This window comes from Hypanus sabinus, chromosome 6, assembly GCF_030144855.1.
Source record: "Hypanus sabinus isolate sHypSab1 chromosome 6, sHypSab1.hap1, whole genome shotgun sequence".
Taxonomy (NCBI): domain Eukaryota; kingdom Metazoa; phylum Chordata; class Chondrichthyes; order Myliobatiformes; family Dasyatidae; genus Hypanus; species Hypanus sabinus.
Window position 1 is genome coordinate 24,418,189 of NC_082711.1, and position 14,981 is coordinate 24,433,169.

Sequence of the window (14,981 nt, forward strand, 5' to 3'; positions counted from 1 at the left end):
CCACCTTGGGTGACGGGGAGGAGATGCGTCTCTCCCAAAGGAGGTGTAAGGCACTCCTCCCCTCTGCTAGCCTACAGGTCACCCTTGGGCAAGGTGTAGTACCTGCTTAGACGTCCCCGTTCCCCCCCCCCCCACCAATCAGGGTCATGTGAAGCCATGGGAGAAGATGGTGGATGGTCGTATGAGCATCCCACTCCGACAAGCAGCAAAGTCCTGGTTATGCAACACTGACACTAGGCAGACAATCTCTGGAGAGTTATTGATAAAGGATGGAGTCACCCATCTCGCAAAGACGCTGCCCAGAAGAAGGCAATGGCAAACAACTTCATCAGAAAAATTTGCCAAAGCAATTGTGGTGACGGATAAGACCGTCAATATGACATGGCAGGTAATGATGATGACCCCCCCCCCCCACCCGTGTATCCTTCCTCCCACGTGGTTATTCAGAATTTATTTGCCCTTACTTTAAAAATATTCAAAGACCTTTCTTCCACTGAGGCAGACAGTTCCAAACAATTTCACCTCATCTGTCTTTTTAACCGTGACTCCTAGTTCTAGATTCTCCCACAAGAGGAAACATCCTTTCCACAAACACCCTCTACAGGACCCTCAAATTCTTATACTTTCAATCTCTTATAAACTGCAGAAACTGTCCAGCCTTTCCTCATAAGGCAAAGTATCCATCCTGCATGGCTCCAATGCATTTACTCTATACCCTGCACACGTCTTCACTGCTTGAACCCAGCTTACTCTGGCTGGAACATTGCCAAAACAGGTCTGTGTAGGGCAGGTCAGGCTGCAGCAGTAAAGGTATAATTTTTCTAATAGTAACAATAAATCTTTCAGCTATGGAATTTTTTTCTAAATTTCTCTTTCAAGACATCTTTAATACCCATTTTTTTGAGTAAAGCTTTGACCATCTCTCTTCTTTTTGGCCAGAGATTGCTGGTTGACTGTAATCTTGACCCCACATTTTCATCCAGTGTGATTGTGGATCCAAACTATTCGAAGACCCTTTCAGGATGGGGCAAAGCAGGTGGTACCCTCCCAAGGAAAGCATTTTGTTTGGGGTACTGTCCACTGCATCATCACGGATTTCATCATTGCAGGAGGTCTCCCCTCCACACCCTCCAACCTGATAAAGCACTTCCAGCAACCTTTAAGAATTTCAGTACCATCTGGGACAAAGCAATTTAGTTGACCCCATCCACCACCCAAAACATTGTATCCTCTTAGCAATTAACTAACTAATTGGATTTATGAATGTGTTATTTCCCCAGTAATTAGAGGCTGATTATCACTCAAATTGTCCACAGACAAGATGTCTAAGTTATTACTGTTCCATTGTGAATGCAGTCAGCATTGAGCTTGGCATCTGAGTAATGGTGTATTTCTTACTGAAGTCTCAAACAATTAGGGTTACACTAAGGAAGCTGGAAGGTGTCACTAACTTCGTTCCGATTGTCTACTCTTCCTTTATCATCACAAGGTCCCTTTTGTTACAAGACTGTTTGATCTTCAGAGTCAGAGTCTGACAACCTGGAAGCAGGTCATTCGGTCCAACTCATCTACGCTGACTGTCTTTCCCAGTGAACCATTCTGACCTGAGGACCGCAATATCTGTGCTGAACCCGATGCTAAATCCAACTAAACATCTTCTGTCCGTACATGCTTCAGAAACCTCTATTCCCAGTTTCTCCTGCATTTTCTTACACTGATACAAGTTCACCAACGTTAATCATTGGTTTCCTCTCCAAGGATGGCACTTGACTTGCTGAATCTTTAATTGTGCTTCAGGGAGCAGCATTTTTGTGCTTTGTTTTTAAGGGGCACTCTGGAGATAGGGCAGCACAAGTCGAAGGTACATTTCATGGAAATGTATACAATATACATCCTGAAATTCTTTTTCTTCACAACCATCCTCGAAAACAGAGGAATACCCCAAAGAATGAATGAGTTAAATGTTAGAGCCCCAAAGCCCCCCAGTTTCCCCCTCCCAAGCGTAAGCAGCACCAAAGCAATGATCCGCCCTTCCCCACCAGCAAAAAAAACATCAGCCCCCCCCCCCCACCAAGCACTCAAGTGTGCAACAAAACATCAATAAAGACACAGACTTGCAGGGCCCCAAAGACTGCTTATTCACCCAATAATTCGACATACTACAGGCTTTTTCTCTCCCTAATAAAGGAAAAAGAGGTGTCTTACCTTAAAGCCATGTCCTCTTGTATTGAGCAGTGGTGCCCTGGGGAAGAGGCACTGGCTGTCCACTTAATATCTTGTATACCTCTATCATGTCTCCTCTCATCCTCCTTCTCTACAGAGAGTAAATTCCTAGCTCCCTTAATCTCTGATCATAATGCCTTACTAAAATCCATGTAGATCACATCCACTGCACTACCCTCATCTATATGCCTGATCACCACCTCAAAGAACGCTATCAGGCTTGTTAGACATGATCTGCCCTTCACAAAGCCAAGCTGACTGTCCCTGATCAGACCATGATTCTCTAAATGCCCATAGATTCGATCCCTAAGAATCTTTTCCAACAGCTTTCCCACCACAGACATAAGGCTCACTGGTCTATAATTACCCGGACTATCCCTACTACCTTTTTTTGAACAAGGGGACAACATTCGCCTCCCTCCAATCCTCCAGTACCATTCCCATGGACAACAAGGACATAAGGATCCTAGCCAGAGGCTCAGCATTCTCTTCCCTCGCCTCATGGAGCAGCCTGGGGAATATTCCGTCAGGCCCCAGGGACTTATCCGTCCTAATGTATTTTAACAACTCCAACACCTCTTCTCCCTTAATATCAACATGCTCCAGAACATCAACCTCACTCATATTGTCCTCACCGTCATCAAGTTCCCTCTCATTGGTGAATACCGAAGAGAAGTATTCATTGAGGACCTCGCTCACTTCCACAGCCTCCAGGCACATCTTCCCACTTTTATCTCTAATCGGTCCTACCTTCACTCCTGTCATCCTTTTGTTCTTCACATAATTGAAGAATGCCTTGGGGTTTTCTTTTACTCGCCAAGGCCTCTAATCGTCTTGTTACTGATGCCTTCCCATCCTGGAAACACAATTTGGGGAACTTGGGCTCCAAGTCTGTAGACCCCTGAAAGTGGCCACACAAGTTAGGGTGGTAAAGAAGGTGTATGCTTGTCCTTACAGTGGAGGCACTGGGTCAGGAAAATATGTTGAAACATTATAAAACTCTAGCCATATCTTGAGAATTACATGCAATTCTTGTCACAACTCATAGGAAGGGTGTGAAGGTTTGGTGAGGCTGCTGAAGAGGTTCACCAGGATGATGCCTGGGTTAGAGAGCATGTGAAGAGGTTGGACATACTTGGGTTGTTTTCTCTGAGTGGCAGAAATCAGGGGACAGCTAATAGAAATTGATATGATTCTGAAATGCAAAGATACAGTAAACATTTGATCTTTTTCCCAGTGTTTAAATGTCTAGTACGGAGGTCCAATACCAGTCCTGGTATTAGACCTCTTGGCCCAAAACATCAGCTCCTTTCTATAGACGCTGCCTGACTTGCTGAGTTCCTCCAGCATTTTGTGTGTTACTCTGAATTTCCAGCATCTGCAGAATCCCTTGAGTTTCTAATACTGTCGGCCTAGGGCATGCAATTATGGTGAGACAGGGTGAGTTCAAAGAAGTTGTGCAAGGCAAGTTTTTTATATACAGAGAAGGGTGGGTGTTTGGAATGCACAGCCAGAGGTAGCTGTGGAGACAGATATGATTGAGGCATTTAAGAGGCTCTTATGAGACTGTACTGTTCTATGTTCTATGGTATATAATCAACCTCAATCCACTATCCACCCCTGAGCTCCCTCAAACCTCACTGAGCTGATGCTAAGTCTGGACACTGTAGTGCCTCAGCCCCTCGGCCTATTCCACCCTGCCAAGCATCTCCTGTTGCCCAGACGCATTCTCACACTTGTGCTGCCTTCCAGTTTGCAGATTAATTTGCAAATCCACTAGCGTAAGGAAATGTAAAAATGCCGTTGCAGTGCATTGGGAATAAAGCATGCTCGGAACCTAAGGTCCGAACCCTACTGCATTTTAAACATGCCCTGTACTCCTCATCAGCGCTCAACTCGATGCACATTGATATGGGAAGTTGAAGCTTCAGGGGAAAAGAGCATTGGATCTGGTGCCTCTTTCAGCTCAGATGGTTGAAGAAGTTCGGCATGAGACACCAAATCCTAAGGACTTTCGACAGGGGCACAACTGAGAGCAGCCTGACTGGCTGCATCACTGCCTGGTAAGGGAACTGTACTTCCCTCAATTGCAGGACTCTGCAGAGAGTGATGCGGACAGTCCAGCGCATCTGTAGATGTGAACTTCCCACTATTCAGGACTTTTATTAAGACAGGTGTGTAAAAAGGCCCCAAAGGATCATTGGGGACCCAAGTCACCCCAACCACAAACTGTTCCAGCTGTTGCCATCTGGGAAACGGTACCACAACATAAAAGCCAGGACCACCAGGCTCCGGGTCAACTTCTTCCGCCATCAGACTGATTAATTCACGCTGATACAATTGTATTTCTATGCTATATTTACTGTCCTGTTGTACATGCTATTTATTACAAATGACTATAAATTGCACATTAGACGGAGACACAACTTAAAGATTTTACTCCTCGTGTGTGTGAAAGATGTAAGAAATAAATTCAATTCAACAGTGAGAGTAGTTTTGCGCCCCTTATCTAAGAAAGGATGTGCTGACATTGGAGAGAGTCTAGAGGAGGTTCACAAGAGTAATCCCAGAAATGAAAGGTTTAACAGCACGGTGCACTTGATGGGTCTGCACCTGTACTCACTGGAATTGCGAAAAATAAGGGGGGATCTCATTGAAACCTATCGAATATTAAAAGGCAGAGATAGAGTGGATGTGGATGTTTCCTATAGTGGTGGAGTCTAGGACCTGAGAGCACAGCCTCATAATCTGTGGAATTCATTGCCACATATGGTCATGGAGGCCAAATCATCGGGTATATTTAAAGCGGAGGTTGATAGGTTCTTGATTAGTAAGGATGGCAAAGGTTACGGGCAGAAGACAAGAGAACAGGTTTAAGAGGGTCAATAGGTCAGCCATGATGGAATGGAAAAGCAGACTCAATGGGCCAAACGGTCTAATTCTGCTCCTAGGTCTCATGGTATTATGGTATGCATGTAGCTGGTTAAAACACAAAGGAAACAGCTGAAGGTCATGAGACACTATGCATGGCATGCACATATTCATGCTGACACTCTCGGAAGAGAATGTTGATAACACATGTCAATCAAAGGAAGGAGCAGGCAAAGGTTTTATATTGGTGACTGAGCCCTAGGCTTTTAATGTTTGCAAGCCCTCATAGCCCTATCCTGTACCAATGCTTACATCGATCCCGGTGGCTTTCTGTCCGAACATTTCACACATTCCTCTCCTTGCTGTCATCCAGGCTGTTCCCTACACCTGCTCCCACTGTCATTAATGAATCAAGACAGTTCCAAACAGCAAAGCTTCACTTACCACGGGGGATGTCCTGTGTGTTGTGCAGCTGATCAAATATCTGCTAGGGAAGAACATTATGGGAAAAGAATAAACAAAAAGATAAAACAGGAGCTCTGATCTCAACCTTTTGTGCTTGGAGAGGATGGATTGGAGCATTTAAAACAGGGGAGTGTCACACTATGAATTTTACCCTTGTTGGTCCCATTAATGTTCAGAAATGCGGATTCAGTGGCATTGGTGTATGTGACACACATGACAATGGGGGCTATGCACACTGACAATGGCAACAGAGAAGAAAATTAAAGAGATAGTTGACATTTATCTAGAACCTCTTCCAACAAGACATTTCTCAGGAAGATGTCCTCAATCATCATGAGTGCATCACCATCCAGGACATGCCCTCTTCTCATTACTACCAGCTAGGAGAAGGTACAGGAGCCTGAAGACATGCACTCAATATTTTAGCACAGCTTCTTCCCCTCCTGCATCAGATTTCTGAATGGCCCATGAACCCATGAATACAACCCCACTATTTTTGCTCTCTTTTTGCACTAATGTATGTTTTTATACTGTATTCCTTATTGTAACTTATGTACATTGTTTATGTCTTGCACTATACTGCTGTTTTAAAACAACAGATTTCATGACGTACTGTATGTCAGTGATAATAAACCTGATTCTGATTCTGAAGTCACAAACATTGCAAACCCTGAATTTACGTCATCGTTGGAGGAGATGTGGCAGCCAGGCTCCCACAGACAGAACCGAGAGGGATTGGGTAGAGAAGAAGTGTTAGTGATGGTACTGGAGTTGGTATTGGTTTATAATTACCACATTGTGTTGCCCTTTAGGCACTTATTTAGCTTTATTACATTTTTGCTTTAGTAATTTGTTTGTAATTATTTTCTAGTTAAAATTAAGGTTGATAACTACGTTGCAGTTGTTGAAGGTAAATTCATTATCTGTGATGTATCGCGGCATGTGATGATGTCACACTCGTCTTGTGGGTAAATACCAGTTTGGAGAAACGGGAAGGCGGGGGCTTGCGTGTGCAGGATTAGCGTGAGATTGGTTCCATTTCTACGCACTAAGGAACATCATAGAAGCAACGCCGTAAGTTCATATGACAATCGATAGGATGAAGTAAAAATGTTAATGCTGATTCTGTTAAAAATAATGACGGTTGATAAAGTTTATTTTCTTGTGCTATTGAAAGCGTTGCTGGATAGTTTGTGCTGAAGTGTATTTAAAGCTGTTGATAGCGTAGGTAGATTCTGACTGTATGTTGTACTTTAATGAGACTTTAATTTAATATAGTTTGTTGTAGTTTTACTTTTACAAGTACTTATGATGTAAATGTGATGCCAAAAAGGAAACAGATACTGTATATATTTTGTATTGTTTTATCAACAATTTTCACCATACGTTAATGTAGAAGAGTGAACAGTAAATGGTTAATCTTACTGCGATCCTGCTTTCATTGACTACAGTTTAACTCGGTGTTTAGTTCAGAGTTCCTACACCTGCACGAGAACACTACACACACGTACCAAGATACAGTGAAAAGCTTGTCTTGCCTGCTCTTCACTTTGTGTATTGAACTAGAATAATAAAAATGCAAAATAAAGTGTAAAAGCTACATAAAGAAAATAGTATGGGTAAACAGTAAAGTGCCTGATCATAATGACGCAAGGAATACATTTTTTCGTACAAGAGGTCCATTGGAAATTCTGATAATTGTGGGACAAAAGCTGTCCTTGGTGGTACCTGCTTTCAAACTTCTGCCCGATGCGAGAGGGGAAAAGACAAAATGTCCACGGTGGGTGGAGATTTTGATTATGCTGGCTGCAGAGAGAGAGATTGATGGCCATTGAGTTTGAAATGTTAGCCTGGACACTAAGGAAAAGAATCTGACTATCTGACACCTCCAATTCTACTGATGAAATTGTTACATACCCTGTAACTGGGTTTACAGACCAGCAGAAATAGAAGAATCAGTTGGAGTCCGGTGGTACCGAAAACTAAAGGTGTTTATTAGTAAACTACACAATGCAGTATCAAAAATGCAAATATACATATAAAACAGGTTAGCAATAATAAACATAGAAATGTACAAATAATAATCAACAATAATAAATAAGCTCTATCAATGTCTAGGGGTAAATGAATTGGCATAAGAGAATATAGAGTTCAGTTCAGTTCATGCGTGCTGAGGTAGTTGCGGTTGTTGTATTGTAATTTGTTGGAGAGAGAGAGAGAGAGAGAGAGAGCAAGAGATTGAGCAGCTGCAGCCAGCAAACCTTCTGTTGTATTCTGATTCCGTTGTACCGTTGTGGTCATTCGGTTATGACCCCTCCGTTCTCGGCCAGACCGTTCTTCTGTGGTGGACTCGTCACTTTGGCATGAGTGGACACACACACAAGTCCCCACCGGCCCTGCCGTCACACTGTGAGCTTTGTTGACCGATGTCCTGATTCGGTCCTCAAAGCCCCCACCTTCCTGTGGATGCACAACACTCGGTCAGTGTCCACTGGTGTGTCTGAGGGTGTCTCCCCACACCTGTCTTTTATCCCCACTGACAGGGTATCATCCATCCACCAACTCAAAATGACCATGTCCATCAAACTAGGCCACTCCTGCTGTCTCCTCAGGAATGTTAACGAGCAAAGTAACGTCCTTGTAGCAGAAGATAAACAATTAGTGAAGAAGCCATAATACATAAATCAAATGTGTTTCTCTCTCTCTTATCTGTAGCCGATGTCACTGCTTCTGTGCTTCATCTCTCTCTCTCTCATTAGCAGCATAGCAATAGTTCATAGTTTTCAAAAGGGGGGGAAATGGTTAACTCTGCACCCCATTTCCATCAGGTCTGTTCAGCAGTCATAACAAAATCAAAAGAGTTAACAGCACAAAGAAGGCCTCTCAACCCATTAGGTTCATGCCAGCTAAAAAGCAGCAATGTAGTTTATATCGCAATTCACAGAGGGTCCGGGTGAGAGAGGGAATATTTAACGGAGACCCGAGGGACAATTTAGTCACCTATTAAGTCTGCTCCACCATTCCATCATGGCTGATCCAACTCCCTCTCAAACCCATTTCCCTGCCTTCTCCCATAACCTTTCATGCCCTGACTAATAATCAACCTATCAAATCTACCTTAAATACAGCCAACGGCCTAGCCTCCATAGTGTCAGTGGCTATGAGTTCCACAGAGTCGCCACCCTCTGGCTAAAGAAATTTCTCCTCATCTCCATTGTAAATGGATGTACCTCTATTCTGAAGCTGTGCTCTCTGTTCCTGGACCCTCCCAGCATAGGAAACATCCTCCACGCATCCACTCTATCTAGATCTTCCAACATTCAATAGGTTTCAATGAGATCCCCCTCTCATTCTGCTAAATTCCAATGAATAAAGGCCCAGAGCTCATCCTTGCTTTTGTATTCTAGTGGTCTCAAAATGAAGGCTAACATCCTATTTACCTTCCTCACCACAGACTCAACCTGCAAGTTAGCTATTAGGGAATCCTGCATGTGGACTCCCAAATCCCTTTGACCTCAGATTTTTTAAATTATTTCCCCATTTAGAAAATAGTCTATGTTTTTATTCCTTCTACGAGACCATACATTTCCCAACACTGCATTCCACTTGCCACTTCTTTGCCTATTCTTCAAATCTGTCCATGTCCTTCTGCAGCCTCCCTGCATCCCCAACACTACCTGCTCTTCCACCTACCTTCGTATTGTCCGCAAGCTTAACCACAAAGCCATCGATTCTGTCATTCACGACATTGACATAATTGTAAAAAGAAGCAGTCTCAACACTCACCCCTGTAGAACTCCACTAGTTACTGGCAGTCAATCAGAAAAGGCTCCTTTCATTCCCACTCTTTGCCTCCGGCCAATCACCCAATGGTCTATCCATGGTGGTATCTTTCCCGTAATGCCATGGACTCTTATCTTAGTTAAGCAGTCTCATAAGTGGCACCTTGTCAAAGGCCTTTTGGAAATCCAGTGCACAACATCCATTGATTTTCCTTTGTCTATCCTGCTTGTTAATTCCTCAAATAATATGAACAGATTAATCAGGCGAGATTTTCCCTGAAGGAAGCCATATTGATTCCATTAACTATGGAATCTTCTGTCACTACTGCAGTCCTGTTCTCTGCTCCCTCCCCCGCCTTCAAGCTGCAGCCCCAGACTCAGAGTCAGATATCCAGTTGGTATGGCTCCCCCCCAGTAAGGTCAACCCCTCAACAGTACCCAAAACAGTGTACTTATTATTGAGGGGAACTCTGTTCTGGCAGACCATTCCCCTTCCCTCTTCTGACATCCACCTATTTTCCTATCTCCTTCAACTTAGTGACTACATCCCCATGGTTCCTACCTATCATCTCCTCAGTTTCCCATATGAGCCGAAGGTCATCCAGCGGCAGCTCCAGTTCCTCAACACATTCTCTGAGGAGCTGCAGCTCGGTGCACCTGACGCTAATGTGGTAAGCCGGGAGGCTGGAGGTCTCCCAGAATTCCCACACCTCACACAAAGTACACAGCACAGCCCCTGGAGCCATTCCCACAGCTTCAACAATGTACAAACTGATGAGAAATGAAGAATGGAGAAACTTATCAGAGAAGCAGAGAGTCTGCAGAAGGGCTTAAACAGAATGGATTAAGAGAATGAGCAAAGTGGCAGATGGAATACAGTGTCGGGAAGCATATGGTCGTGCCCTTTGGTAGAAGGCGTAAAGCCACGGACTATATTCTAAATGGGGAGAAAAGCCAAAAACTAGAGGTGCATAGGGACTTTGTATCGAATAGTCTCCAATTGGATCCAAGCAGCCAGCTTGTGCTTCTCTCGTTCCTGCAATCTGAAGATGCCACACCACCGCGCAAAAGTATGTGTCCCCCCCCCGAACTTTCCTCTGCCAGTTTTAGTGCCTGTGCAGGTCAGCCATTGTAACCTGTCTCACCAGGCCAGTTAACTCTGCTGTCTTAATGCACACATCTACCCAGAGCCACCATCCTGGTCACAGCCTGACCTGTTCCTTTGCCTTGGTAATGTTGTTGCTCACGCTGACAGAGTATAGTTGGCCTTGCCTTCCCTGTCATACCAGCCAGTGCTTTGTCAGGATGAGAGCAGCCAGAGCCCCAGCTGCTGGTGTTGCAAAGCTAGACAGAATCATAAAGTCAAACAGCAACACAGCTTAAGAAATTTCACAACTGGAACTTTTCCCTTCAGTGCAAAGGTGGATGAGACAAAATAATAATGTACAAGATCGTAAGAGGATTAGATGAAGCGGGCAGCTAGAGACATTTTCCCAAGGCAGCAATGGATAATTTCCAAGGGGGCATAATTTTAAGGCAATTGGAGGAAAGTGTAGAAGAAGGATGTCAGAGGTAAGTTTTTTTACAGAGAGTGCTGGGTGTGTGGAACGCGCTGCCAGGGGACATGGTATAGGCAGATATATTAGGGGCATTTAAGAAACTTGGATAGACACCGGATGATAGAAAAATGCAGAGCTTTGTATTGGTTTGAACTCAGTGTAGGTTAAAAGGTCAGTACACTGTCATGGGCCAAAAGGCCTGTCCTGTACTGTAATGTTCTATACTTTATGGTGTTCATGTCAGTGACAATATACCTGATTCACATTCTCATTCTGAAAAAGGCCTTCAGCTCAAATCATTCGTGACAACCAACTAAACTAGTTCCATTTATCTGCACTTGGCATTTATCCCTCTGAACCTTTCCTATCCATGAACGTGACTAAATGCTGTAATAACACCTGCCTCAACCACTTACCCTTGTAGCTCATTCCATACCCACACCATCTCTGCATGAAGAAATTGCCCCTAGGGTCCCTTCTTTAATCTTTCCCTTCTCAGCTCAGATCTGTGCAGAATTTTCTCCTCTTGACATAAATCCATTTGGCTCTACCTTGCTGCTGGTTGTGATGTACATGGTACTGTAGCTGTGAGTGGCAGCTGAGAAACATGATGGGGCAGAAAGATCTTCCAAGCACCCTGCAGCTCACTGCTTCTCTCACTCTCTCCAACTGCACGTGACTGAAACCAGTTACATCGTGCACCCAGCTGCAGAACTGACACTAACCCCTGAACACCGCTGGAGTAATTTCACCACCGTGTTTGGATGGAGGGTCTCAGCCCAAATCGTCACCTCTTTATTCCTCTCCGTAGATGCAGCTTGACCTGCTGAGTTCCTCCAGCATTTTGGTGTTTTTCCACAGAAGCTATTGTGATTCAAGGCAGCAGCCAAAGAGCAATTGGAACGTAGGACATAGAACATGCTCAGCACAGGAATAGGCCCTTTGCCCCACGATGTTGTGTCAAACCAATTAAACTTGTATTTATACACCTAGATGAACGAATCCCTTCTGCCTACATAATGTCCTTGTTAGATTCACTAATGTTGTTTAGGGAAGGAATCCTGCTGTCCTTACCTGGTTTGGCCAATGTGACTCTGGACCCACAGCAATGTGGTTGACTTTTAAGTGCCCTCTGAAATGGCCGAGCAAAAGCCATTCAGTTGTATCCAACCGCTAAAAAGAAAGTAATAAGGAATGAACCCAGAGGGACAACCCGGCATTGGCCTAGGCACTGGAAACGACAACGGCAAAATCAGCCGTCGAGCCTGCAGAGTCCTCCTTACTGACATCTGAGGACTTGTGCCAAAGTTATCTGAGACAGTCTGAGACAGAGCTGTCTCACAGACTAGTCAAACAACAGCCTGACATAGTTGTACTGACAGAATCAGACCTTACAGTTAACATCCCAGACTCCACCATCACCATTCCTGGGCATGTACTGTCTCACTGGCAGGACAGACCTAGCAGAGGTGGTGGCACAGCGGTATACAGTAGAGAACAAGTTGCCCTGGCAACTCTCAACATCAACTCTGGACCCCATGAAGTCCCATGGCACCAGGTTAAACATGGGCAAGGAAACCTCCTGATGATTACTACGTACTGTCCTCCCTCAGCTGATGAATCAGTGCTTCTCCATGTTGAACAGCACTTGGACGGGGCTTTGAGAGTGGCAAGGGTACAGACTGGGGAACTTCAATGTCCATCACCAAGAGTGGCTCGGTAGTACCACCACGGACGGAGCTGGCCAGGTCCTACTGGACATAGCTACCAGTCTGGGACTACAGCAGGCGGTCAGGGAACCAACAAGAGGGAAGAACACATGACCCCATTCTCACCGGCCTGCCTGCCACCGAAGCATCTGTCTATGACAGCATTGGTAGAAGTGACCACCATACAGTATTTGTGGAGACTAAGTCCCATCTCCACATTGAAGAAACCCCCCCTCCCACCGTGTTGTGTGGCACTACCACCGTGCTAAATGGGATAGACTTCGAACAGATCTAGCAGCCAAAAACTGGGCATCTATGAGGCGCTGTGGGCCATCAGCAGCAGCAGAATTGTACTCAGCTACAATCTGTAACCTCATGGCCCAGCATATCCCCCACCAGGCCAGGGGATCAATGAAGAGTGCGGGAGGGCATCCCGAGACCAACACCAGGCATATCTCAATATGAGATGTCACCCAGGTGAAGCCACAATACAGGACCACTTGCATGCCAAGCACCATAAGCAGCAAGTAACAGACAGGGTTAAGTAGTCCCACAACCAGTGGATCAGACCTAAACTCTAGTCCTGCCACATCCAGCCGTGTATGGTGGTGGACAATCAAACAACTCACTGGAGGAGGAGGCTCTGCAAACATCCCCATCCTCAGTGATAGAGGAGCCCAGCACACCCGTGCCAAAGAGAAGGCTGGGGCATTTGCAACTATCTTCAGTCAGAAGTGCCGAGAAGATGGTCCAGCTCAGCCTCCTCCAGAAGTCACCAGCATCCCCGTTGTCAGTACGTAGCCAATCCGATTCACTCCAGAAATGGCTGAAAGCACTGGATACTGTGAAACTATGGGCCCAGACAAAATCCCGGCAATAGTCCTGAAGATTTGTGTTCCAGTACTTGCCACGCCAAGCTGTTCCAGTACAGCTACAACACCGGCATCTACCCGGCAATGTGAAGAATTGCCCAGGTATGTCCTGCACACAAGAAACAGGACAAGTTCAACCCATTAGCCTACTCTCAATCATCAGCAAAGGAATGGAAGGGGTCATCAACAGTGCTATCATGCAGAACCTACTTGGCAATAACCTGCTTACGGATGTCCAGTTTGGGTTCCGCCAAGGCCACTCAACTCCTGACTTCATCACCTCCTTGGTCCAAACAGTGAAAGAGCAAAGAGCTCTTTCCCCCAGAGGTGAGGTGAGAGTGAAAGCCCTCGACATCAAGTCAGCATTCAACCAAGTATGGCATCAAGGTGCCCTAGCTAAAATGGAGTCAATGGGAATTAGGGGGAAACTCTCTCTGCTGGTTGGAATCATACCTGGCACAAAGGAAGGTGGTTGTGGTGGTTGGAGGTCAATCATTTCATCCTCAGGATATCATCGCAGGAGTTCCTCAGGGATGTGTCCTAGGACCAATCATCTTCAGCTGCTTCATCGATGACCTTCCCTCCATCATGAGGTCAGAAAAGGGGATGTTCACAGGTGACTGCACAATGTTCTGTACCATTCATGACTCCTCAGATAATGAAGCGGTTCATACCCAAATGCAGCAGGACCTGGACCATACCCAGGCCTGGGCGGACAAGTGGCAAGTAACATTCGAGCCACACAAGTGCCAGGCAATGACCATCTCCAACAAGAGAGGCTCCAACCATCGTCCCTTGACATTCAGTGGCATCACCATCACTGAATCCCCTACTATCAACATCCTGGGGGTTACCATTGATAGGAAACTGAACTGAACTAGCCATATAAACACCGTGGCTACCAGAGCAGGTCAAAGGCTAGGAATCCTGCAGCACGTAACCCACTTCCTGACTCCCCAAAGCCTGTGCACCATCTACAAGGCTCAGGTCAGGAGTGTAATGGAACATTCGCCACTGGCCTGAACGAGTGCAGCTCCATCAACACCCAAGAAGCTTGACATCATCCAGTACAAGGCAGCCCACTTGATTGGTACCCCTTCCACAAGCATCCAATCCCTCCACCATCAATGAACAGTGTGTACTATCTACAAGATGCATGGAAACAACACACCAAAGTTCCTAAGGCAGCACCTTCCAGACCCACAACCACGACCATCTAGAAGGACAAGAACGGCAGGTACCTGGGAACACCACCACTTGGAAAACCCTCGCCAAGTCACTAACCATCCTGACTTCTAAACATATCACAGTTTCTTCATTGTTGCTGGGGCAAAACCCTGGAATTCCCTCCCTATCGCCCCAGGGACTGCAGCAGTTCAAGAAGGCAGCTCATCACCACCTTCTCAAGGGATGGCCAATAAATGCTGGCTTCGCTGGTGATGCCCACATCCTATAAATGAATGAATTTTTTAAAATGTTCACATCTCTCCATCCAGAGCC